At 47.6% G+C, this 23,841-nt stretch overlaps 16 non-coding genes across 16 annotated transcripts; all 16 read left to right on the top strand.

Moving 5' to 3' along the window:
• Positions 1-737: 737 nt before the first annotated feature.
• LOC142691977 (U2 spliceosomal RNA) lies at positions 738-928 on the top strand. The gene has a single exon (XR_012860478.1). It is a non-coding gene; the product is annotated as a U2 spliceosomal RNA (small nuclear RNA).
• A 1,296-nt stretch (positions 929-2,224) lies between these two features.
• LOC142692338 (U2 spliceosomal RNA) lies at positions 2,225-2,415 on the top strand. The gene has a single exon (XR_012860791.1). It is a non-coding gene; the product is annotated as a U2 spliceosomal RNA (small nuclear RNA).
• Positions 2,416-3,703: 1,288 nt separating this feature from the next.
• Positions 3,704-3,894, top strand: LOC142692337 (U2 spliceosomal RNA). Its single transcript, XR_012860790.1, has one exon. It is a non-coding gene; the product is annotated as a U2 spliceosomal RNA (small nuclear RNA).
• A 1,296-nt stretch (positions 3,895-5,190) lies between these two features.
• Positions 5,191-5,381, top strand: LOC142692336 (U2 spliceosomal RNA). Its single transcript, XR_012860789.1, has one exon. It is a non-coding gene; the product is annotated as a U2 spliceosomal RNA (small nuclear RNA).
• A 1,288-nt stretch (positions 5,382-6,669) lies between these two features.
• Positions 6,670-6,860, top strand: LOC142692335 (U2 spliceosomal RNA). The gene has a single exon (XR_012860788.1). It is a non-coding gene; the product is annotated as a U2 spliceosomal RNA (small nuclear RNA).
• Positions 6,861-8,140: 1,280 nt separating this feature from the next.
• LOC142692333 (U2 spliceosomal RNA) lies at positions 8,141-8,331 on the top strand. The gene has a single exon (XR_012860787.1). It is a non-coding gene; the product is annotated as a U2 spliceosomal RNA (small nuclear RNA).
• Positions 8,332-9,615: 1,284 nt separating this feature from the next.
• Positions 9,616-9,806, top strand: LOC142692332 (U2 spliceosomal RNA). Its single transcript, XR_012860786.1, has one exon. It is a non-coding gene; the product is annotated as a U2 spliceosomal RNA (small nuclear RNA).
• A 1,288-nt stretch (positions 9,807-11,094) lies between these two features.
• On the top strand, positions 11,095-11,285 carry LOC142692331 (U2 spliceosomal RNA). The gene has a single exon (XR_012860785.1). It is a non-coding gene; the product is annotated as a U2 spliceosomal RNA (small nuclear RNA).
• A 1,292-nt stretch (positions 11,286-12,577) lies between these two features.
• LOC142692330 (U2 spliceosomal RNA) lies at positions 12,578-12,768 on the top strand. The gene has a single exon (XR_012860784.1). It is a non-coding gene; the product is annotated as a U2 spliceosomal RNA (small nuclear RNA).
• A 1,308-nt stretch (positions 12,769-14,076) lies between these two features.
• LOC142692329 (U2 spliceosomal RNA) lies at positions 14,077-14,267 on the top strand. Its single transcript, XR_012860783.1, has one exon. It is a non-coding gene; the product is annotated as a U2 spliceosomal RNA (small nuclear RNA).
• Positions 14,268-15,567: 1,300 nt separating this feature from the next.
• Positions 15,568-15,758, top strand: LOC142692327 (U2 spliceosomal RNA). Its single transcript, XR_012860781.1, has one exon. It is a non-coding gene; the product is annotated as a U2 spliceosomal RNA (small nuclear RNA).
• Positions 15,759-17,047: 1,289 nt separating this feature from the next.
• On the top strand, positions 17,048-17,238 carry LOC142692326 (U2 spliceosomal RNA). Its single transcript, XR_012860780.1, has one exon. It is a non-coding gene; the product is annotated as a U2 spliceosomal RNA (small nuclear RNA).
• Positions 17,239-18,521: 1,283 nt separating this feature from the next.
• On the top strand, positions 18,522-18,712 carry LOC142692325 (U2 spliceosomal RNA). Its single transcript, XR_012860779.1, has one exon. It is a non-coding gene; the product is annotated as a U2 spliceosomal RNA (small nuclear RNA).
• Positions 18,713-20,000: 1,288 nt separating this feature from the next.
• Positions 20,001-20,191, top strand: LOC142692324 (U2 spliceosomal RNA). Its single transcript, XR_012860778.1, has one exon. It is a non-coding gene; the product is annotated as a U2 spliceosomal RNA (small nuclear RNA).
• A 1,296-nt stretch (positions 20,192-21,487) lies between these two features.
• Positions 21,488-21,678, top strand: LOC142692322 (U2 spliceosomal RNA). The gene has a single exon (XR_012860777.1). It is a non-coding gene; the product is annotated as a U2 spliceosomal RNA (small nuclear RNA).
• A 1,308-nt stretch (positions 21,679-22,986) lies between these two features.
• LOC142692321 (U2 spliceosomal RNA) lies at positions 22,987-23,177 on the top strand. The gene has a single exon (XR_012860776.1). It is a non-coding gene; the product is annotated as a U2 spliceosomal RNA (small nuclear RNA).
• The last annotated feature ends 664 nt before the right edge of the window (positions 23,178-23,841 follow it).

Raw genomic sequence — 23,841 nt, 5'->3', positions numbered from 1 at the left:
GCAATTTGGATTTGTTACTATGTTACCTAGAAGAATAACAAACTGTGCAAGGATGGAGGTTGTAGGAGCAAGGATAAGTTGTCTGTAAAGTTGGTGGATGCCTATTTTCCATTTTGCAGTCCCTTGTCTCCCTCTTGTGGCCTCCTGGAGGCAACTAGCTGTGCAAAAAAAAGACAGCCTGGCGGCCGGCTGTTGCAGTGTTGCCCTCTCAGGCAACACTGAGTGACTGACTGAGCCTCACCGTCTTATATAAAGTTCAGACGGAACTTTGCACGTGTCATAGTGGAGCCCTCAGGATTCCAGAGCCAGCTTTCTGACATCATAATGGGGCCTCAGAGATAAAAGCCTGGGCCCAGGCAGTGTTGGTCAGTGCTGCTCAGCAGGCAGCACTGGACTGGACTTGATTACAGCTGATACAAGGTGTGAAGGAACAAGGGGTGGCTGTGGGCATGCACTTGCTGCCGCTGCCAGTGTTTATCTGCATGGCAGCAGGGCATTTGTGCGTTGCCAGGAAGGCGTTTTTATGTAGATTCCTCCTCTTTCAGCACTGCATTGTGGTGCAAGCAAAAGAAGCAAATCCTGTCTGGCTTCCTCTCCGGCCTTTATTCACCTCCCGTGTAGCTGTGAGTGTGTGAGCCTGCAGGGCCCCATGGAATTGCCTAGAAGTAGGCTGAATCGCTGCAAGGGCTGAATAGCAGTATCGGGCAGGCTCGGGCAACGCGCGGCCCGTTCGGGTTATCACTTCTCGGCCTTTTGGCTAAGATCAAGTGTAGTATCTGTTCTTATCAGTTTAATATCTGATACGTCCCCTATCTGGGGACCATATATTAAATGGATTTTTAGAACAGGGAGATGGAAATAGAGCTTGCTCTGTCCACTCCACGCATTGACCTGGTATTGCAGTATTTCCAGGACCGGTGCACCCTTTCCTTATGTGTTGACTAAAAGCAGATTCCAAAAGTGTTTTTTGTCTTTGCTATTGTTTCTGTCTTTCTGAAGGGATCTCCCCTTTTAATCCCATTATTTCAACACCTGTTGGACAATGCATGAGTGATAATGAGCTCATTGATTAAATGCAATTAATGAATAGATTGCCACCTCTTGTTGTGTGTCGTCTGTGTTTCTGTGTTTCCGGCATTTCACATTGGAACACCTCATTCACCTTCCTTGTCTTCTCTCCGCCCTCCCTTTTAGGTAAGTTAAAGAGCTGCACCTGAGCCAGCCACTGATTGATTGATTGATTGATTGATTGATTGATTGATTGATTGATTGATTGATTGATTGATGCAGCACAACAGTCAAATAGTGGAGTGGAGTAGGGGAACAGCAAACAGCCAATAAAGCAGCCCGCCCGCTCGCCTGCCCGCCACAATGGACCTACCTGTGTACACTAGATGGATGTGATGGAATGTACTGTCGTCCCTACATTTCAAGAAGAAGTAAGAATTGCAGTTGCAACAAAGCCTTGCTTGCCTACAAAGAGAGCAGCAATTTGGATTTGTTACTATGTTACCTAGAAGAATAACAAACTGTGCAAGGATGGAGGTTGTAGGAGCAAGGAGAAGTTGTCTGTAAAGTTGGTGGATGCCTATTTTCCATTTTGCAGTCCCTTGTCTCCCTCTTGTGGCTTCCTGGAGGCAACTAGCTGTGCAAAAAAAAGACAGCCTGGCGGCCGGCTGTTGCAGTGTTGCCCTCTCAGGCAACACTGAGTGACTGACTGAGCCTCACCGTCTTATATAAAGTTCAGACGGAACTTTGCACGTGTCATAGTGGAGCCCTCAGGATTCCAGAGCCAGCTTTCTGACATCATAATGGGGCCTCAGAGATAAAAGCCTGGGCCCAGGCAGTGTTGGTCAGTGCTGCTCAGCAGGCAGCACTGGACTGGACTGGATTACAGCTGATACAAGGTGTGAAGGAACAAGGGGTGGCTGTGGGCATGCACTTGCTGCCGCTGCCAGTGTTTATCTGCATGGCAGCAGGGCATTTGGGCGTTGCCAGGAAGGCGTTTTTATGTAGATTCCTCCTCTTTCAGCACTGCATTGTGGTGCAAGCAAAAGAAGCAAATCCTGTCTGGCTTCCTCTCCGGCCTTTATTCACCTCCCGTGTAGCTGTGAGTGTGTGAGCCTGCAGGGCCCCATGGAATTGCCTAGAAGTAGGCTGAATCGCTGCAAGGGCTGAACAGCAGTATCGGGCAGGCTCGGGCAACGCGCGGCCCGTTCGGGTTATCGCTTCTCGGCCTTTTGGCTAAGATCAAGTGTAGTATCTGTTCTTATCAGTTTAATATCTGATACGTCCCCTATCTGGGGACCATATATTAAATGGATTTTTAGAACAGGGAGATGGAAATAGAGCTTGCTCTGTCCACTCCACGCATTGACCTGGTATTGCAGTATTTCCAGGACCGGTGCACCCTTTCCTTATGTGTTGACTAAAAGCAGATTCCAAAAGTGTTTTTTGTCTTTGCTATTGTTTCTGTCTTTCTGAAGGGATCTCCCCTTTTAATCCCATTATTTCAACACCTGTTGGACAATGCATGAGTGATAATGAGCTCATTGATTAAATGCAATTAATGAATAGATTGCCACCTCTTGTTGTGTGTCGTCTGTGTTTCTGTGTTTCCGGCATTTCACATTGGAACACCTCATTCACCTTCCTTGTCTTCTCTCCGCCCTCCCTTTTAGGTAAGTTAAAGAGCTGCACCTGAGCCAGCCACTGATTGATTGATTGATTGATTGATTGATTGATTGATTGATTGATTGATTGATGCAGCACAACAGTCAAATAGTGGAGTGGAGTAGGGGAACAGCAAACAGCCAATAAAGCAGCCCGCCCGCTCGCCTGCCCGCCACAATGGACCTACCTGTGTACACTAGATGGATGTGATGGAATGTACTGTCGTCCCTACATTTCAAGAAGAAGTAAGAATTGCAGTTGCAACAAAGCCTTGCTTGCCTACAAAGAGAGCAGCAATTTGGATTTGTTACTATGTTACCTAGAAGAATAACAAACTGTGCAAGGATGGAGGTTGTAGGAGCAAGGAGAAGTTGTCTGTAAAGTTGGTGGATGCCTATTTTCCATTTTGCAGTCCCTTGTCTCCCTCTTGTGGCCTCCTGGAGGCAACTAGCTGTGCAAAAAAAAGACAGCCTGGCGGCCGGCTGTTGCAGTGTTGCCCTCTCAGGCAACACTGAGTGACTGACTGAGCCTCACCGTCTTATATAAAGTTCAGACGGAACTTTGCACGTGTCATAGTGGAGCCCTCAGGATTCCAGAGCCAGCTTTCTGACATCATAATGGGGCCTCAGAGATAAAAGCCTGGGCCCAGGCAGTGTTGGTCAGTGCTGCTCAGCAGGCAGCACTGGACTGGACTGGATTACAGCTGATACAAGGTGTGAAGGAACAAGGGGTGGCTGTGGGCATGCACTTGCTGCCGCTGCCAGTGTTTATCTGCATGGCAGCAGGGCATTTGGGCGTTGCCAGGAAGGCGTTTTTATGTAGATTCCTCCTCTTTCAGCACTGCATTGTGGTGCAAGCAAAAGAAGCAAATCCTGTCTGGCTTCCTCTCCGGCCTTTATTCACCTCCCGTGTAGCTGTGAGTGTGTGAGCCTGCAGGGCCCCATGGAATTGCCTAGAAGTAGGCTGAATCGCTGCAAGGGCTGAACAGCAGTATCGGGCAGGCTCGGGCAACGCGCGGCCCGTTCGGGTTATCGCTTCTCGGCCTTTTGGCTAAGATCAAGTGTAGTATCTGTTCTTATCAGTTTAATATCTGATACGTCCCCTATCTGGGGACCATATATTAAATGGATTTTTAGAACAGGGAGATGGAAATAGAGCTTGCTCTGTCCACTCCACGCATTGACCTGGTATTGCAGTATTTCCAGGACCGGTGCACCCTTTCCTTATGTGTTGACTAAAAGCAGATTCCAAAAGTGTTTTTTGTCTTTGCTATTGTTTCTGTCTTTCTGAAGGGATCTCCCCTTTTAATCCCATTATTTCAACACCTGTTGGACAATGCATGAGTGATAATGAGCTCATTGATTAAATGCAATTAATGAATAGATTGCCACCTCTTGTTGTGTGTCGTCTGTGTTTCTGTGTTTCCGGCATTTCACATTGGAACACCTCATTCACCTTCCTTGTCTTCTCTCCGCCCTCCCTTTTAGGTAAGTTAAAGAGCTGCACCTGAGCCAGCCACTGATTGATTGATTGATTGATTGATTGATTGATTGATTGATTGATTGATTGATTGATTGATGCAGCACAACAGTCAAATAGTGGAGTGGAGTAGGGGAACAGCAAACAGCCAATAAAGCAGCCCGCCCGCTCGCCTGCCCGCCACAATGGACCTACCTGTGTACACTAGATGGATGTGATGGAATGTACTGTCGTCCCTACATTTCAAGAAGAAGTAAGAATTGCAGTTGCAACAAAGCCTTGCTTGCCTACAAAGAGAGCAGCAATTTGGATTTGTTACTATGTTACCTAGAAGAATAACAAACTGTGCAAGGATGGAGGTTGTAGGAGCAAGGAGAAGTTGTCTGTAAAGTTGGTGGATGCCTATTTTCCATTTTGCAGTCCCTTGTCTCCCTCTTGTGGCCTCCTGGAGGCAACTAGCTGTGCAAAAAAAAGACAGCCTGGCGGCCGGCTGTTGCAGTGTTGCCCTCTCAGGCAACACTGAGTGACTGACTGAGCCTCACCGTCTTATATAAAGTTCAGACGGAACTTTGCACGTGTCATAGTGGAGCCCTCAGGATTCCAGAGCCAGCTTTCTGACATCATAATGGGGCCTCAGAGATAAAAGCCTGGGCCCAGGCAGTGTTGGTCAGTGCTGCTCAGCAGGCAGCACTGGACTGGACTGGATTACAGCTGATACAAGGTGTGAAGGAACAAGGGGTGGCTGTGGGCATGCACTTGCTGCCGCTGCCAGTGTTTATCTGCATGGCAGCAGGGCATTTGGGCGTTGCCAGGAAGGCGTTTTTATGTAGATTCCTCCTCTTTCAGCACTGCATTGTGGTGCAAGCAAAAGAAGCAAATCCTGTCTGGCTTCCTCTCCGGCCTTTATTCACCTCCCGTGTAGCTGTGAGTGTGTGAGCCTGCAGGGCCCCATGGAATTGCCTAGAAGTAGGCTGAATCGCTGCAAGGGCTGAACAGCAGTATCGGGCAGGCTCGGGCAACGCGCGGCCCGTTCGGGTTATCGCTTCTCGGCCTTTTGGCTAAGATCAAGTGTAGTATCTGTTCTTATCAGTTTAATATCTGATACGTCCCCTATCTGGGGACCATATATTAAATGGATTTTTAGAACAGGGAGATGGAAATAGAGCTTGCTCTGTCCACTCCACGCATTGACCTGGTATTGCAGTATTTCCAGGACCGGTGCACCCTTTCCTTATGTGTTGACTAAAAGCAGATTCCAAAAGTGTTTTTTGTCTTTGCTATTGTTTCTGTCTTTCTGAAGGGATCTCCCCTTTTAATCCCATTATTTCAACACCTGTTGGACAATGCATGAGTGATAATGAGCTCATTGATTAAATGCAATTAATGAATAGATTGCCACCTCTTGTTGTGTGTCGTCTGTGTTTCTGTGTTTCCGGCATTTCACATTGGAACACCTCATTCACCTTCCTTGTCTTCTCTCCGCCCTCCCTTTTAGGTAAGTTAAAGAGCTGCACCTGAGCCAGCCACTGATTGATTGATTGATTGATTGATTGATTGATTGATTGATTGATTGATTGATGCAGCACAACAGTCAAATAGTGGAGTGGAGTAGGGGAACAGCAAACAGCCAATAAAGCAGCCCGCCCGCTCGCCTGCCCGCCACAATGGACCTACCTGTGTACACTAGATGGATGTGATGGAATGTACTGTCGTCCCTACATTTCAAGAAGAAGTAAGAATTGCAGTTGCAACAAAGCCTTGCTTGCCTACAAAGAGAGCAGCAATTTGGATTTGTTACTATGTTACCTAGAAGAATAACAAACTGTGCAAGGATGGAGGTTGTAGGAGCAAGGAGAAGTTGTCTGTAAAGTTGGTGGATGCCTATTTTCCATTTTGCAGTCCCTTGTCTCCCTCTTGTGGCCTCCTGGAGGCAACTAGCTGTGCAAAAAAAAGACAGCCTGGCGGCCGGCTGTTGCAGTGTTGCCCTCTCAGGCAACACTGAGTGACTGACTGAGCCTCACCGTCTTATATAAAGTTCAGACGGAACTTTGCACGTGTCATAGTGGAGCCCTCAGGATTCCAGAGCCAGCTTTCTGACATCATAATGGGGCCTCAGAGATAAAAGCCTGGGCCCAGGCAGTGTTGGTCAGTGCTGCTCAGCAGGCAGCACTGGACTGGACTGGATTACAGCTGATACAAGGTGTGAAGGAACAAGGGGTGGCTGTGGGCATGCACTTGCTGCCGCTGCCAGTGTTTATCTGCATGGCAGCAGGGCATTTGGGCGTTGCCAGGAAGGCGTTTTTATGTAGATTCCTCCTCTTTCAGCACTGCATTGTGGTGCAAGCAAAAGAAGCAAATCCTGTCTGGCTTCCTCTCCGGCCTTTATTCACCTCCCGTGTAGCTGTGAGTGTGTGAGCCTGCAGGGCCCCATGGAATTGCCTAGAAGTAGGCTGAATCGCTGCAAGGGCTGAACAGCAGTATCGGGCAGGCTCGGGCAACGCGCGGCCCGTTCGGGTTATCGCTTCTCGGCCTTTTGGCTAAGATCAAGTGTAGTATCTGTTCTTATCAGTTTAATATCTGATACGTCCCCTATCTGGGGACCATATATTAAATGGATTTTTAGAACAGGGAGATGGAAATAGAGCTTGCTCTGTCCACTCCACGCATTGACCTGGTATTGCAGTATTTCCAGGACCGGTGCACCCTTTCCTTATGTGTTGACTAAAAGCAGATTCGAAAAGTGTTTTTTGTCTTTGCTATTGTTTCTGTCTTTCTGAAGGGATCTCCCCTTTTAATCCCATTATTTCAACACCTGTTGGACAATGCATGAGTGATAATGAGCTCATTGATTAAATGCAATTAATGAATAGATTGCCACCTCTTGTTGTGTGTCGTCTGTGTTTCTGTGTTTCCGGCATTTCACATTGGAACACCTCATTCACCTTCCTTGTCTTCTCTCCGCCCTCCCTTTTAGGTAAGTTAAAGAGCTGCACCTGAGCCAGCCACTGATTGATTGATTGATTGATTGATTGATTGATTGATTGATTGATGCAGCACAACAGTCAAATAGTGGAGTGGAGTAGGGGAACAGCAAACAGCCAATAAAGCAGCCCGCCCGCTCGCCTGCCCGCCACAATGGACCTACCTGTGTACACTAGATGGATGTGATGGAATGTACTGTCGTCCCTACATTTCAAGAAGAAGTAAGAATTGCAGTTGCAACAAAGCCTTGCTTGCCTACAAAGAGAGCAGCAATTTGGATTTGTTACTATGTTACCTAGAAGAATAACAAACTGTGCAAGGATGGAGGTTGTAGGAGCAAGGAGAAGTTGTCTGTAAAGTTGGTGGATGCCTATTTTCCATTTTGCAGTCCCTTGTCTCCCTCTTGTGGCCTCCTGGAGGCAACTAGCTGTGCAAAAAAAAGACAGCCTGGCGGCCGGCTGTTGCAGTGTTGCCCTCTCAGGCAACACTGAGTGACTGACTGAGCCTCACCGTCTTATATAAAGTTCAGACGGAACTTTGCACGTGTCATAGTGGAGCCCTCAGGATTCCAGAGCCAGCTTTCTGACATCATAATGGGGCCTCAGAGATAAAAGCCTGGGCCCAGGCAGTGTTGGTCAGTGCTGCTCAGCAGGCAGCACTGGACTGGACTGGATTACAGCTGATACAAGGTGTGAAGGAACAAGGGGTGGCTGTGGGCATGCACTTGCTGCCGCTGCCAGTGTTTATCTGCATGGCAGCAGGGCATTTGGGCGTTGCCAGGAAGGCGTTTTTATGTAGATTCCTCCTCTTTCAGCACTGCATTGTGGTGCAAGCAAAAGAAGCAAATCCTGTCTGGCTTCCTCTCCGGCCTTTATTCACCTCCCGTGTAGCTGTGAGTGTGTGAGCCTGCAGGGCCCCATGGAATTGCCTAGAAGTAGGCTGAATCGCTGCAAGGGCTGAACAGCAGTATCGGGCAGGCTAGGGCAACGCGCGGCCCGTTCGGGTTATCGCTTCTCGGCCTTTTGGCTAAGATCAAGTGTAGTATCTGTTCTTATCAGTTTAATATCTGATACGTCCCCTATCTGGGGACCATATATTAAATGGATTTTTAGAACAGGGAGATGGAAATAGAGCTTGCTCTGTCCACTCCACGCATTGACCTGGTATTGCAGTATTTCCAGGACCGGTGCACCCTTTCCTTATGTGTTGACTAAAAGCAGATTCCAAAAGTGTTTTTTGTCTTTGCTATTGTTTCTGTCTTTCTGAAGGGATCTCCCCTTTTAATCCCATTATTTCAACACCTGTTGGACAATGCATGAGTGATAATGAGCTCATTGATTAAATGCAATTAATGAATAGATTGCCACCTCTTGTTGTGTGTCGTCTGTGTTTCTGTGTTTCCGGCATTTCACATTGGAACACCTCATTCACCTTCCTTGTCTTCTCTCCGCCCTCCCTTTTAGGTAAGTTAAAGAGCTGCACCTGAGCCAGCCACTGATTGATTGATTGATTGATTGATTGATTGATTGATTGATTGATTGATGCAGCACAACAGTCAAATAGTGGAGTGGAGTAGGGGAACAGCAAACAGCCAATAAAGCAGCCCGCCCGCTCGCCTGCCCGCCACAATGGACCTACCTGTGTACACTAGATGGATGTGATGGAATGTACTGTCGTCCCTACATTTCAAGAAGAAGTAAGAATTGCAGTTGCAACAAAGCCTTGCTTGCCTACAAAGAGAGCAGCAATTTGGATTTGTTACTATGTTACCTAGAAGAATAACAAACTGTGCAAGGATGGAGGTTGTAGGAGCAAGGAGAAGTTGTCTGTAAAGTTGGTGGATGCCTATTTTCCATTTTGCAGTCCCTTGTCTCCCTCTTGTGGCCTCCTGGAGGCAACTAGCTGTGCAAAAAAAAGACAGCCTGGCGGCCGGCTGTTGCAGTGTTGCCCTCTCAGGCAACACTGAGTGACTGACTGAGCCTCACCGTCTTATATAAAGTTCAGACGGAACTTTGCACGTGTCATAGTGGAGCCCTCAGGATTCCAGAGCCAGCTTTCTGACATCATAATGGGGCCTCAGAGATAAAAGCCTGGGCCCAGGCAGTGTTGGTCAGTGCTGCTCAGCAGGCAGCACTGGACTGGACTGGATTACAGCTGATACAAGGTGTGAAGGAACAAGGGGTGGCTGTGGGCATGCACTTGCTGCCGCTGCCAGTGTTTATCTGCATGGCAGCAGGGCATTTGGGCGTTGCCAGGAAGGCGTTTTTATGTAGATTCCTCCTCTTTCAGCACTGCATTGTGGTGCAAGCAAAAGAAGCAAATCCTGTCTGGCTTCCTCTCCGGCCTTTATTCACCTCCCGTGTAGCTGTGAGTGTGTGAGCCTGCAGGGCCCCATGGAATTGCCTAGAAGTAGGCTGAATCGCTGCAAGGGCTGAACAGCAGTATCGGGCAGGCTCGGGCAACGCGCGGCCCGTTCGGGTTATCGCTTCTCGGCCTTTTGGCTAAGATCAAGTGTAGTATCTGTTCTTATCAGTTTAATATCTGATACGTCCCCTATCTGGGGACCATATATTAAATGGATTTTTAGAACAGGGAGATGGAAATAGAGCTTGCTCTGTCCACTCCACGCATTGACCTGGTATTGCAGTATTTCCAGGACCGGTGCACCCTTTCCTTATGTGTTGACTAAAAGCAGATTCCAAAAGTGTTTTTTGTCTTTGCTATTGTTTCTGTCTTTCTGAAGGGATCTCCCCTTTTAATCCCATTATTTCAACACCTGTTGGACAATGCATGAGTGATAATGAGCTCATTGATTAAATGCAATTAATGAATAGATTGCCACCTCTTGTTGTGTGTCGTCTGTGTTTCTGTGTTTCCGGCATTTCACATTGGAACACCTCATTCACCTTCCTTGTCTTCTCTCCGCCCTCCCTTTTAGGTAAGTTAAAGAGCTGCACCTGAGCCAGCCACTGATTGATTGATTGATTGATTGATTGATTGATTGATTGATTGATTGATTGATGCAGCACAACAGTCAAATAGTGGAGTGGAGTAGGGGAACAGCAAACAGCCAATAAAGCAGCCCGCCCGCTCGCCTGCCCGCCACAATGGACCTACCTGTGTACACTAGATGGATGTGATGGAATGTACTGTCGTCCCTACATTTCAAGAAGAAGTAAGAATTGCAGTTGCAACAAAGCCTTGCTTGCCTACAAAGAGAGCAGCAATTTGGATTTGTTACTATGTTACCTAGAAGAATAACAAACTGTGCAAGGATGGAGGTTGTAGGAGCAAGGAGAAGTTGTCTGTAAAGTTGGTGGATGCCTATTTTCCATTTTGCATTCCCTTGTCTCCCTCTTGTGGCCTCCTGGAGGCAACTAGCTGTGCAAAAAAAAGACAGCCTGGCGGCCGGCTGTTGCAGTGTTGCCCTCTCAGGCAACACTGAGTGACTGACTGAGCCTCACCGTCTTATATAAAGTTCAGACGGAACTTTGCACGTGTCATAGTGGAGCCCTCAGGATTCCAGAGCCAGCTTTCTGACATCATAATGGGGCCTCAGAGATAAAAGCCTGGGCCCAGGCAGTGTTGGTCAGTGCTGCTCAGCAGGCAGCACTGGACTGGACTGGATTACAGCTGATACAAGGTGTGAAGGAACAAGGGGTGGCTGTGGGCATGCACTTGCTGCCGCTGCCAGTGTTTATCTGCATGGCAGCAGGGCATTTGGGCGTTGCCAGGAAGGCGTTTTTATGTAGATTCCTCCTCTTTCAGCACTGCATTGTGGTGCAAGCAAAAGAAGCAAATCCTGTCTGGCTTCCTCTCCGGCCTTTATTCACCTCCCGTGTAGCTGTGAGTGTGTGAGCCTGCAGGGCCCCATGGAATTGCCTAGAAGTAGGCTGAATCGCTGCAAGGGCTGAACAGCAGTATCGGGCAGGCTCGGGCAACGCGCGGCCCGTTCGGGTTATCGCTTCTCGGCCTTTTGGCTAAGATCAAGTGTAGTATCTGTTCTTATCAGTTTAATATCTGATACGTCCCCTATCTGGGGACCATATATTAAATGGATTTTTAGAACAGGGAGATGGAAATAGAGCTTGCTCTGTCCACTCCACGCATTGACCTGGTATTGCAGTATTTCCAGGACCGGTGCACCCTTTCCTTATGTGTTGACTAAAAGCAGATTCCAAAAGTGTTTTTTGTCTTTGCTATTGTTTCTGTCTTTCTGAAGGGATCTCCCCTTTTAATCCCATTATTTCAACACCTGTTGGACAATGCATGAGTGATAATGAGCTCATTGATTAAATGCAATTAATGAATAGATTGCCACCTCTTGTTGTGTGTCGTCTGTGTTTCTGTGTTTCCGGCATTTCACATTGGAACACCTCATTCACCTTCCTTGTCTTCTCTCCGCCCTCCCTTTTAGGTAAGTTAAAGAGCTGCACCTGAGCCAGCCACTGATTGATTGATTGATTGATTGATTGATTGATTGATTGATTGATTGATTGATTGATGCAGCACAACAGTCAAATAGTGGAGTGGAGTAGGGGAACAGCAAACAGCCAATAAAGCAGCCCGCCCGCTCGCCTGCCCGCCACAATGGACCTACCTGTGTACACTAGATGGATGTGATGGAATGTACTGTCGTCCCTACATTTCAAGAAGAAGTAAGAATTGCAGTTGCAACAAAGCCTTGCTTGCCTACAAAGAGAGCAGCAATTTGGATTTGTTACTATGTTACCTAGAAGAATAACAAACTGTGCAAGGATGGAGGTTGTAGGAGCAAGGAGAAGTTGTCTGTAAAGTTGGTGGATGCCTATTTTCCATTTTGCATTCCCTTGTCTCCCTCTTGTGGCCTCCTGGAGGCAACTAGCTGTGCAAAAAAAAGACAGCCTGGCGGCCGGCTGTTGCAGTGTTGCCCTCTCAGGCAACACTGAGTGACTGACTGAGCCTCACCGTCTTATATAAAGTTCAGACGGAACTTTGCACGTGTCATAGTGGAGCCCTCAGGATTCCAGAGCCAGCTTTCTGACATCATAATGGGGCCTCAGAGATAAAAGCCTGGGCCCAGGCAGTGTTGGTCAGTGCTGCTCAGCAGGCAGCACTGGACTGGACTGGATTACAGCTGATACAAGGTGTGAAGGAACAAGGGGTGGCTGTGGGCATGCACTTGCTGCCGCTGCCAGTGTTTATCTGCATGGCAGCAGGGCATTTGGGCGTTGCCAGGAAGGCGTTTTTATGTAGATTCCTCCTCTTTCAGCACTGCATTGTGGTGCAAGCAAAAGAAGCAAATCCTGTCTGGCTTCCTCTCCGGCCTTTATTCACCTCCCGTGTAGCTGTGAGTGTGTGAGCCTGCAGGGCCCCATGGAATTGCCTAGAAGTAGGCTGAATCGCTGCAAGGGCTGAACAGCAGTATCGGGCAGGCTCGGGCAACGCGCGGCCCGTTCGGGTTATCGCTTCTCGGCCTTTTGGCTAAGATCAAGTGTAGTATCTGTTCTTATCAGTTTAATATCTGATACGTCCCCTATCTGGGGACCATATATTAAATGGATTTTTAGAACAGGGAGATGGAAATAGAGCTTGCTCTGTCCACTCCACGCATTGACCTGGTATTGCAGTATTTCCAGGACCGGTGCACCCTTTCCTTATGTGTTGACTAAAAGCAGATTCCAAAAGTGTTTTTTGTCTTTGCTATTGTTTCTGTCTTTCTGAAGGGATCTCCCCTTTTAATCCCATTATTTCAACACCTGTTGGACAATGCATGAGTGATAATGAGCTCATTGATTAAATGCAATTAATGAATAGATTGCCACCTCTTGTTGTGTGTCGTCTGTGTTTCTGTGTTTCCGGCATTTCACATTGGAACACCTCATTCACCTTCCTTGTCTTCTCTCCGCCCTCCCTTTTAGGTAAGTTAAAGAGCTGCACCTGAGCCAGCCACTGATTGATTGATTGATTGATTGATTGATTGATTGATTGATTGATTGATTGATTGATTGATTGATTGATTGATGCAGCACAACAGTCAAATAGTGGAGTGGAGTAGGGGAACAGCAAACAGCCAATAAAGCAGCCCGCCCGCTCGCCTGCCCGCCACAATGGACCTACCTGTGTACACTAGATGGATGTGATGGAATGTACTGTCGTCCCTACATTTCAAGAAGAAGTAAGAATTGCAGTTGCAACAAAGCCTTGCTTGCCTACAAAGAGAGCAGCAATTTGGATTTGTTACTATGTTACCTAGAAGAATAACAAACTGTGCAAGGATGGAGGTTGTAGGAGCAAGGAGAAGTTGTCTGTAAAGTTGGTGGATGCCTATTTTCCATTTTGCAGTCCCTTGTCTCCCTCTTGTGGCCTCCTGGAGGCAACTAGCTGTGCAAAAAAAAGACAGCCTGGCGGCCGGCTGTTGCAGTGTTGCCCTCTCAGGCAACACTGAGTGACTGACTGAGCCTCACCGTCTTATATAAAGTTCAGACGGAACTTTGCACGTGTCATAGTGGAGCCCTCAGGATTCCAGAGCCAGCTTTCTGACATCATAATGGGGCCTCAGAGATAAAAGCCTGGGCCCAGGCAGTGTTGGTCAGTGCTGCTCAGCAGGCAGCACTGGACTGGACTGGATTACAGCTGATACAAGGTGTGAAGGAACAAGGGGTGGCTGTGGGCATGCACTTGCTGCCGCTGCCAGTGTTTATCTGCATGGCAGCAGGGCATTTGGGCGTTGCCAGGAAGGCGTTTTTATGTAGATTCCTCCTCTTTCAGCACTGCATTGTGGTGCAAGCAAAAGAAGCAAATCCTGTCTGGCTTCCTCTCCGGCCTTTATTCACCTCCCGTGTAGCTGTGAGTGTGTGAGCCTGCAGGGCCCCATGGAATTGCCTAGAAGTAGGCTGAATCGCTGCAAGGGCTGAACAGCAGTATCGGGCAGGCTCGGGCAACGCGCGGCCCGTTCGGGTTATCGCTTCTCGGCCTTTTGGCTAAGATCAAGTGTAGTATCTGTTCTTATCAGTTTAATATCTGATACGTCCCCTATCTGGGGACCATATATTAAATGGATTTTTAGAACAGGGAGATGGAAATAGAGCTTGCTCTGTCCACTCCACGCATTGACCTGGTATTGCAGTATTTCCAGGACCGGTGCACCCTTTCCTTATGTGTTGACTAAAAGCAGATTCCAAAAGTGTTTTTTGTCTTTGCTATTGTTTCTGTCTTTCTGAAGGGATCTCCCCTTTTAATCCCATTATTTCAACACCTGTTGGACAATGCATGAGTGATAATGAGCTCATTGATTAAATGCAATTAATGAATAGATTGCCACCTCTTGTTGTGTGTCGTCTGTGTTTCTGTGTTTCCGGCATTTCACATTGGAACACCTCATTCACCTTCCTTGTCTTCTCTCCGCCCTCCCTTTTAGGTAAGTTAAAGAGCTGCACCTGAGCCAGCCACTGATTGATTGATTGATTGATTGATTGATTGATTGATTGATTGATTGATTGATTGATTGATTGATGCAGCACAACAGTCAAATAGTGGAGTGGAGTAGGGGAACAGCAAACAGCCAATAAAGCAGCCCGCCCGCTCGCCTGCCCGCCACAATGGACCTACCTGTGTACACTAGATGGATGTGATGGAATGTACTGTCGTCCCTACATTTCAAGAAGAAGTAAGAATTGCAGTTGCAACAAAGCCTTGCTTGCCTACAAAGAGAGCAGCAATTTGGATTTGTTACTATGTTACCTAGAAGAATAACAAACTGTGCAAGGATGGAGGTTGTAGGAGCAAGGAGAAGTTGTCTGTAAAGTTGGTGGATGCCTATTTTCCATTTTGCAGTCCCTTGTCTCCCTCTTGTGGCCTCCTGGAGGCAACTAGCTGTGCAAAAAAAAGACAGCCTCGCGGCCGGCTGTTGCAGTGTTGCCCTCTCAGGCAACACTGAGTGACTGACTGAGCCTCACCGTCTTATATAAAGTTCAGACGGAACTTTGCACGTGTCATAGTGGAGCCCTCAGGATTCCAGAGCCAGCTTTCTGACATCATAATGGGGCCTCAGAGATAAAAGCCTGGGCCCAGGCAGTGTTGGTCAGTGCTGCTCAGCAGGCAGCACTGGACTGGACTGGATTACAGCTGATACAAGGTGTGAAGGAACAAGGGGTGGCTGTGGGCATGCACTTGCTGCCGCTGCCAGTGTTTATCTGCATGGCAGCAGGGCATTTGGGCGTTGCCAGGAAGGCGTTTTTATGTAGATTCCTCCTCTTTCAGCACTGCATTGTGGTGCAAGCAAAAGAAGCAAATCCTGTCTGGCTTCCTCTCCGGCCTTTATTCACCTCCCGTGTAGCTGTGAGTGTGTGAGCCTGCAGGGCCCCATGGAATTGCCTAGAAGTAGGCTGAATCGCTGCAAGGGCTGAACAGCAGTATCGGGCAGGCTCGGGCAACGCGCGGCCCGTTCGGGTTATCGCTTCTCGGCCTTTTGGCTAAGATCAAGTGTAGTATCTGTTCTTATCAGTTTAATATCTGATACGTCCCCTATCTGGGGACCATATATTAAATGGATTTTTAGAACAGGGAGATGGAAATAGAGCTTGCTCTGTCCACTCCACGCATTGACCTGGTATTGCAGTATTTCCAGGACCGGTGCACCCTTTCCTTATGTGTTGACTAAAAGCAGATTCGAAAAGTGTTTTTTGTCTTTGCTATTGTTTCTGTCTTTCTGAAGGGATCTCCCCTTTTAATCCCATTATTTCAACACCTGTTGGACAATGCATGAGTGATAATGAGCTCATTGATTAAATGCAATTAATGAATAGATTGCCACCTCTTGTTGTGTGTCGTCTGTGTTTCTGTGTTTCCGGCATTTCACATTGGAACACCTCATTCACCTTCCTTGTCTTCTCTCCGCCCTCCCTTTTAGGTAAGTTAAAGAGCTGCACCTGAGCCAGCCACTGATTGATTGATTGATTGATTGATTGATTGATTGATTGATTGATTGATTGATTGCAGCACAACAGTCAAATAGTGGAGTGGAGTAGGGGAACAGCAAACAGCCAATAAAGCAGCCCGCCCGCTCGCCTGCCCGCCACAATGGACCTACCTGTGTACACTAGATGGATGTGATGGAATGTACTGTCGTCCCTACATTTCAAGAAGAAGTAAGAATTGCAGTTGCAACAAAGCCTTGCTTGCCTACAAAGAGAGCAGCAATTTGGATTTGTTACTATGTTACCTAGAAGAATAACAAACTGTGCAAGGATGGAGGTTGTAGGAGCAAGGAGAAGTTGTCTGTAAAGTTGGTGGATGCCTATTTTCCATTTTGCAGTCCCTTGTCTCCCTCTTGTGGCCTCCTGGAGGCAACTAGCTGTGCAAAAAAAAGACAGCCTGGCGGCCGGCTGTTGCAGTGTTGCCCTCTCAGGCAACACTGAGTGACTGACTGAGCCTCACCGTCTTATATAAAGTTCAGACGGAACTTTGCACGTGTCATAGTGGAGCCCTCAGGATTCCAGAGCCAGCTTTCTGACATCATAATGGGGCCTCAGAGATAAAAGCCTGGGCCCAGGCAGTGTTGGTCAGTGCTGCTCAGCAGGCAGCACTGGACTGGACTGGATTACAGCTGATACAAGGTGTGAAGGAACAAGGGGTGGCTGTGGGCATGCACTTGCTGCCGCTGCCAGTGTTTATCTGCATGGCAGCAGGGCATTTGGGCGTTGCCAGGAAGGCGTTTTTATGTAGATTCCTCCTCTTTCAGCACTGCATTGTGGTGCAAGCAAAAGAAGCAAATCCTGTCTGGCTTCCTCTCCGGCCTTTATTCACCTCCCGTGTAGCTGTGAGTGTGTGAGCCTGCAGGGCCCCATGGAATTGCCTAGAAGTAGGCTGAATCGCTGCAAGGGCTGAACAGCAGTATCGGGCAGGCTCGGGCAACGCGCGGCCCGTTCGGGTTATCGCTTCTCGGCCTTTTGGCTAAGATCAAGTGTAGTATCTGTTCTTATCAGTTTAATATCTGATACGTCCCCTATCTGGGGACCATATATTAAATGGATTTTTAGAACAGGGAGATGGAAATAGAGCTTGCTCTGTCCACTCCACGCATTGACCTGGTATTGCAGTATTTCCAGGACCGGTGCACCCTTTCCTTATGTGTTGACTAAAAGCAGATTCCAAAAGTGTTTTTTGTCTTTGCTATTGTTTCTGTCTTTCTGAAGGGATCTCCCCTTTTAATCCCATTATTTCAACACCTGTTGGACAATGCATGAGTGATAATGAGCTCATTGATTAAATGCAATTAATGAATAGATTGCCACCTCTTGTTGTGTGTCGTCTGTGTTTCTGTGTTTCCGGCATTTCACATTGGAACACCTCATTCACCTTCCTTGTCTTCTCTCCGCCCTCCCTTTTAGGTAAGTTAAAGAGCTGCACCTGAGCCAGCCACTGATTGATTGATTGATTGATTGATTGATTGATTGATTGATTGATTGATGCAGCACAACAGTCAAATAGTGGAGTGGAGTAGGGGAACAGCAAACAGCCAATAAAGAGCCCGCCCGCTCGCCTGCCCGCCACAATGGACCTACCTGTGTACACTAGATGGATGTGATGGAATGTACTGTCGTCCCTACATTTCAAGAAGAAGTAAGAATTGCAGTTGCAACAAAGCCTTGCTTGCCTACAAAGAGAGCAGCAATTTGGATTTGTTACTATGTTACCTAGAAGAATAACAAACTGTGCAAGGATGGAGGTTGTAGGAGCAAGGAGAAGTTGTCTGTAAAGTTGGTGGATGCCTATTTTCCATTTTGCAGTCCCTTGTCTCCCTCTTGTGGCCTCCTGGAGGCAACTAGCTGTGCAAAAAAAAGACAGCCTGGCGGCCGGCTGTTGCAGTGTTGCCCTCTCAGGCAACACTGAGTGACTGACTGAGCCTCACCGTCTTATATAAAGTTCAGACGGAACTTTGCACGTGTCATAGTGGAGCCCTCAGGATTCCAGAGCCAGCTTTCTGACATCATAATGGGGCCTCAGAGATAAAAGCCTGGGCCCAGGCAGTGTTGGTCAGTGCTGCTCAGCAGGCAGCACTGGACTGGACTGGATTACAGCTGATACAAGGTGTGAAGGAACAAGGGGTGGCTGTGGGCATGCACTTGCTGCCGCTGCCAGTGTTTATCTGCATGGCAGCAGGGCATTTGGGCGTTGCCAGGAAGGCGTTTTTATGTAGATTCCTCCTCTTTCAGCACTGCATTGTGGTGCAAGCAAAAGAAGCAAATCCTGTCTGGCTTCCTCTCCGGCCTTTATTCACCTCCCGTGTAGCTGTGAGTGTGTGAGCCTGCAGGGCCCCATGGAATTGCCTAGAAGTAGGCTGAATCGCTGCAAGGGCTGAACAGCAGTATCGGGCAGGCTCGGGCAACGCGCGGCCCGTTCGGGTTATCGCTTCTCGGCCTTTTGGCTAAGATCAAGTGTAGTATCTGTTCTTATCAGTTTAATATCTGATACGTCCCCTATCTGGGGACCATATATTAAATGGATTTTTAGAACAGGGAGATGGAAATAGAGCTTGCTCTGTCCACTCCACGCATTGACCTGGTATTGCAGTATTTCCAGGACCGGTGCACCCTTTCCTTATGTGTTGACTAAAAGCAGATTCCAAAAGTGTTTTTTGTCTTTGCTATTGTTTCTGTCTTTCTGAAGGGATCTCCCCTTTTAATCCCATTATTTCAACACCTGTTGGACAATGCATGAGTGATAATGAGCTCATTGATTAAATGCAATTAATGAATAGATTGCCACCTCTTGTTGTGTGTCGTCTGTGTTTCTGTGTTTCCGGCATTTCACATTGGAACACCTCATTCACCTTCCTTGTCTTCTCTCCGCCCTCCCTTTTAGGTAAGTTAAAGAGCTGCACCTGAGCCAGCCACTGATTGATTGATTGATTGATTGATTGATTGATTGATTGATTGATTGATTGATGCAGCACAACAGTCAAATAGTGGAGTGGAGTAGGGGAACAGCAAACAGCCAATAAAGCAGCCCGCCCGCTCGCCTGCCCGCCACAATGGACCTACCTGTGTACACTAGATGGATGTGATGGAATGTACTGTCGTCCCTACATTTCAAGAAGAAGTAAGAATTGCAGTTGCAACAAAGCCTTGCTTGCCTACAAAGAGAGCAGCAATTTGGATTTGTTACTATGTTACCTAGAAGAATAACAAACTGTGCAAGGATGGAGGTTGTAGGAGCAAGGAGAAGTTGTCTGTAAAGTTGGTGGATGCCTATTTTCCATTTTGCAGTCCCTTGTCTCCCTCTTATGGCCTCCTGGAGGCAACTAGCTGTGCAAAAAAAAGACAGCCTGGCGGCCGGCTGTTGCAGTGTTGCCCTCTCAGGCAACACTGAGTGACTGACTGAGCCTCACCGTCTTATATAAAGTTCAGACGGAACTTTGCACGTGTCATAGTGGAGCCCTCAGGATTCCAGAGCCAGCTTTCTGACATCATAATGGGGCCTCAGAGATAAAAGCCTGGGCCCAGGCAGTGTTGGTCAGTGCTGCTCAGCAGGCAGCACTGGACTGGACTGGATTACAGCTGATACAAGGTGTGAAGGAACAAGGGGTGGCTGTGGGCATGCACTTGCTGCCGCTGCCAGTGTTTATCTGCATGGCAGCAGGGCATTTGGGCGTTGCCAGGAAGGCGTTTTTATGTAGATTCCTCCTCTTTCAGCACTGCATTGTGGTGCAAGCAAAAGAAGCAAATCCTGTCTGGCTTCCTCTCCGGCCTTTATTCACCTCCCGTGTAGCTGTGAGTGTGTGAGCCTGCAGGGCCCCATGGAATTGCCTAGAAGTAGGCTGAATCGCTGCAAGGGCTGAACAGCAGTATCGGGCAGGCTCGGGCAACGCGCGGCCCGTTCGGGTTATCGCTTCTCGGCCTTTTGGCTAAGATCAAGTGTAGTATCTGTTCTTATCAGTTTAATATCTGATACGTCCCCTATCTGGGGACCATATATTAAATGGATTTTTAGAACAGGGAGATGGAAATAGAGCTTGCTCTGTCCACTCCACGCATTGACCTGGTATTGCAGTATTTCCAGGACCGGTGCACCCTTTCCTTATGTGTTGACTAAAAGCAGATTCCAAAAGTGTTTTTTGTCTTTGCTATTGTTTCTGTCTTTCTGAAGGGATCTCCCCTTTTAATCCCATTATTTCAACACCTGTTGGACAATGCATGAGTTATAATGAGCTCATTGATTAAATGCAATTAATGAATAGATTGCCACCTCTTGTTGTGTGTCGTCTGTGTTTCTGTGTTTCCGGCATTTCACATTGGAACACCTCATTCACCTTCCTTGTCTTCTCTCCGCCCTCCCTTTTAGGTAAGTTAAAGAGCTGCACCTGAGCCAGCCACTGATTGATTGATTGATTGATTGATTGATTGATTGATTGATTGATTGATTGATTGATTGATGCAGCACAACAGTCAAATAGTGGAGTGGAGTAGGGGAACAGCAAACAGCCAATAAAGCAGCCCGCCCGCTCGCCTGCCCGCCACAATGGACCTACCTGTGTACACTAGATGGATGTGATGGAATGTACTGTTGTCCCTACATTTCAAGAAGAAGTAAGAATTGCAGTTGCAACAAAGCCTTGCTTGCCTACAAAGAGAGCAGCAATTTGGATTTGTTACTATGTTACCTAGAAGAATAACAAACTGTGCAAGGATGGAGGTTGTAGGAGCAAGGAGAAGTTGTCTGTAAAGTTGGTGGATGCCTATTTTCCATTTTGCAGTCCCTTGTCTCCCTCTTGTGGCCTCCTGGAGGCAACTAGCTGTGCAAAAAAAAGACAGCCTGGCGGCCGGCTGTTGCAGTGTTGCCCTCTCAGGCAACACTGAGTGACTGACTGAGCCTCACCGTCTTATATAAAGTTCAGACGGAACTTTGCACGTGTCATAGTGGAGCCCTCAGGATTCCAGAGCCAGCTTTCTGACATCATAATGGGGCCTCAGAGATAAAAGCCTGGGCCCAGGCAGTGTTGGTCAGTGCTGCTCAGCAGGCAGCACTGGACTGGACTGGATTACAGCTGATACAAGGTGTGAAGGAACAAGGGGTGGCTGTGGGCATGCACTTGCTGCCGCTGCCAGTGTTTATCTGCATGGCAGCAGGGCATTTGGGCGTTGCCAGGAAGGCGTTTTTATGTAGATTCCTCCTCTTTCAGCACTGCATTGTGGTGCAAGCAAAAGAAGCAAATCCTGTCTGGCTTCCTCTCCGGCCTTTATTCACCTCCCGTGTAGCTGTGAGTGTGTGAGCCTGCAGGGCCCCATGGAATTGCCTAGAAGTAGGCTGAATCGCTGCAAGGGCTGAACAGCAGTATCGGGCAGGCTCGGGCAACGCGCGGCCCGTTCGGGTTATCGCTTCTCGGCCTTTTGGCTAAGATCAAGTGTAGTATCTGTTCTTATCAGTTTAATATCTGATACGTCCCCTATCTGGGGACCATATATTAAATGGATTTTTAGAACAGGGAGATGGAAATAGAGCTTGCTCTGTCCACTCCACGCATTGACCTGGTATTGCAGTATTTCCAGGACCGGTGCACCCTTTCCTTATGTGTTGACTAAAAGCAGATTCCAAAAGTGTTTTTTGTCTTTGCTATTGTTTCTGTCTTTCTGAAGGGATCTCCCCTTTTAATCCCATTATTTCAACACCTGTTGGACAATGCATGAGTGATAATGAGCTCATTGATTAAATGCAATTAATGAATAGATTGCCACCTCTTGTTGTGTGTCGTCTGTGTTTCTGTGTTTCCGGCATTTCACATTGGAACACCTCATTCACCTTCCTTGTCTTCTCTCCGCCCTCCCTTTTAGGTAAGTTAAAGAGCTGCACCTGAGCCAGCCACTGATTGATTGATTGATTGATTGATTGATTGATTGATTGATTGATTGATTGATTGATTGATTGATTGATTGATGCAGCACAACAGTCAAATAGTGGAGTGGAGTAGGGGAACAGCAAACAGCCAATAAAGCAGCCCGCCCGCTCGCCTGCCCGCCACAATGGACCTACCTGTGTACACTAGATGGATGTGATGGAATGTACTGTCGTCCCTACATTTCAAGAAGAAGTAAGAATTGCAGTTGCAACAAAGCCTTGCTTGCCTACAAAGAGAGCAGCAATTTGGATTTGTTACTATGTTACCTAGAAGAATAACAAACTGTGCAAGGATGGAGGTTGTAGGAGCAAGGAGAAGTTGTCTGTAAAGTTGGTGGATGCCTATTTTCCATTTTGCAGTCCCTTGTCTCCCTCTTGTGGCCTCCTGGAGGCAACTAGCTGTGCAAAAAAAAGACAGCCTGGCGGCCGGCTGTTGCAGTGTTGCCCTCTCAGGCAACACTGAGTGACTGACTGAGCCTCACCGTCTTATATAAAGTTCAGACGGAACTTTGCACGTGTCATAGTGGAGCCCTCAGGATTCCAGAGCCAGCTTTCTGACATCATAATGGGGCCTCAGAGATAAAAGCCTGGGCCCAGGCAGTGTTGGTCAGTGCTGCTCAGCAGGCAGCACTGGACTGGACTGGATTACAGCTGATACAAGGTGTGAAGGAACAAGGGGTGGCTGTGGGCATGCACTTGCTGCCGCTGCCAGTGTTTATCTGCATGGCAGCAGGGCATTTGGGCGTTGCCAGGAAGGCGTTTTTATGTAGATTCCTCCTCTTTCAGCACTGCATTGTGGTGCAAGCAAAAGAAGCAAATCCTGTCTGGCTTCCTCTCCGGCCTTTATTCACCTCCCGTGTAGCTGTGAGTGTGTGAGCCTGCAGGGCCCCATGGAATTGCCTAGAAGTAGGCTGAATCGCTGCAAGGGCTGAACAGCAGTATCGGGCAGGCTCGGGCAACGCGCGGCCCGTTCGGGTTATCGCTTCTCGGCCTTTTGGCTAAGATCAAGTGTAGTATCTGTTCTTATCAGTTTAATATCTGATACGTCCCCTATCTGGGGACCATATATTAAATGGATTTTTAGAACAGGGAGATGGAAATAGAGCTTGCTCTGTCCACTCCACGCATTGACCTGGTATTGCAGTATTTCCAGGACCGGTGCACCCTTTCCTTATGTGTTGACTAAAAGCAGATTCCAAAAGTGTTTTTTGTCTTTGCTATTGTTTCTGTCTTTCTGAAGGGATCTCCCCTTTTAATCCCATTATTTCAACACCTGTTGGACAATGCATGAGTGATAATGAGCTCATTGATTAAATGCAATTAATGAATAGATTGCCACCTCTTGTTGTGTGTCGTCTGTGTTTCTGTGTTTCCGGCATTTCACATTGGAACACCTCATTCACCTTCCTTGTCTTCTCTCCGCCCTCCCTTTTAGGTAAGTTAAAGAGCTGCACCTGAGCCAGCCACTGATTGATTGATTGATTGATTGATTGATTGATTGATTGATTGATTGATTGATTGATTGATGCAGCACAACAGTCAAATAGTGGAGTGGAGTAGGGGAACAGCAAACAGCCAATAAAGCAGCCCGCCCGCTCGCCTGCCCGCCACAATGGACCTACCTGTGTACACTAGATGGATGTGATGGAATGTACTGTCGTCCCTACATTTCAAGAAGAAGTAAGAATTGCAGTTGCAACAAAGCCTTGCTTGCCTACAAAGAGAGCAGCAATTTGGATTTGTTACTATGTTACCTAGAAGAATAACAAACTGTGCAAGGATGGAGGTTGTAGGAGCAAGGAGAAGTTGTCTGTAAAGTTGGTGGATGCCTAT

Source organism: Rhinoderma darwinii (assembly GCF_050947455.1).
Source record: "Rhinoderma darwinii isolate aRhiDar2 chromosome 5 unlocalized genomic scaffold, aRhiDar2.hap1 SUPER_5_unloc_39, whole genome shotgun sequence".
Taxonomy (NCBI): Eukaryota; Metazoa; Chordata; class Amphibia; order Anura; family Rhinodermatidae; genus Rhinoderma; species Rhinoderma darwinii.
Note: the sequence above shows the minus strand (reverse complement) of the source record. Positions and strands in the feature narration are given on the sequence as shown.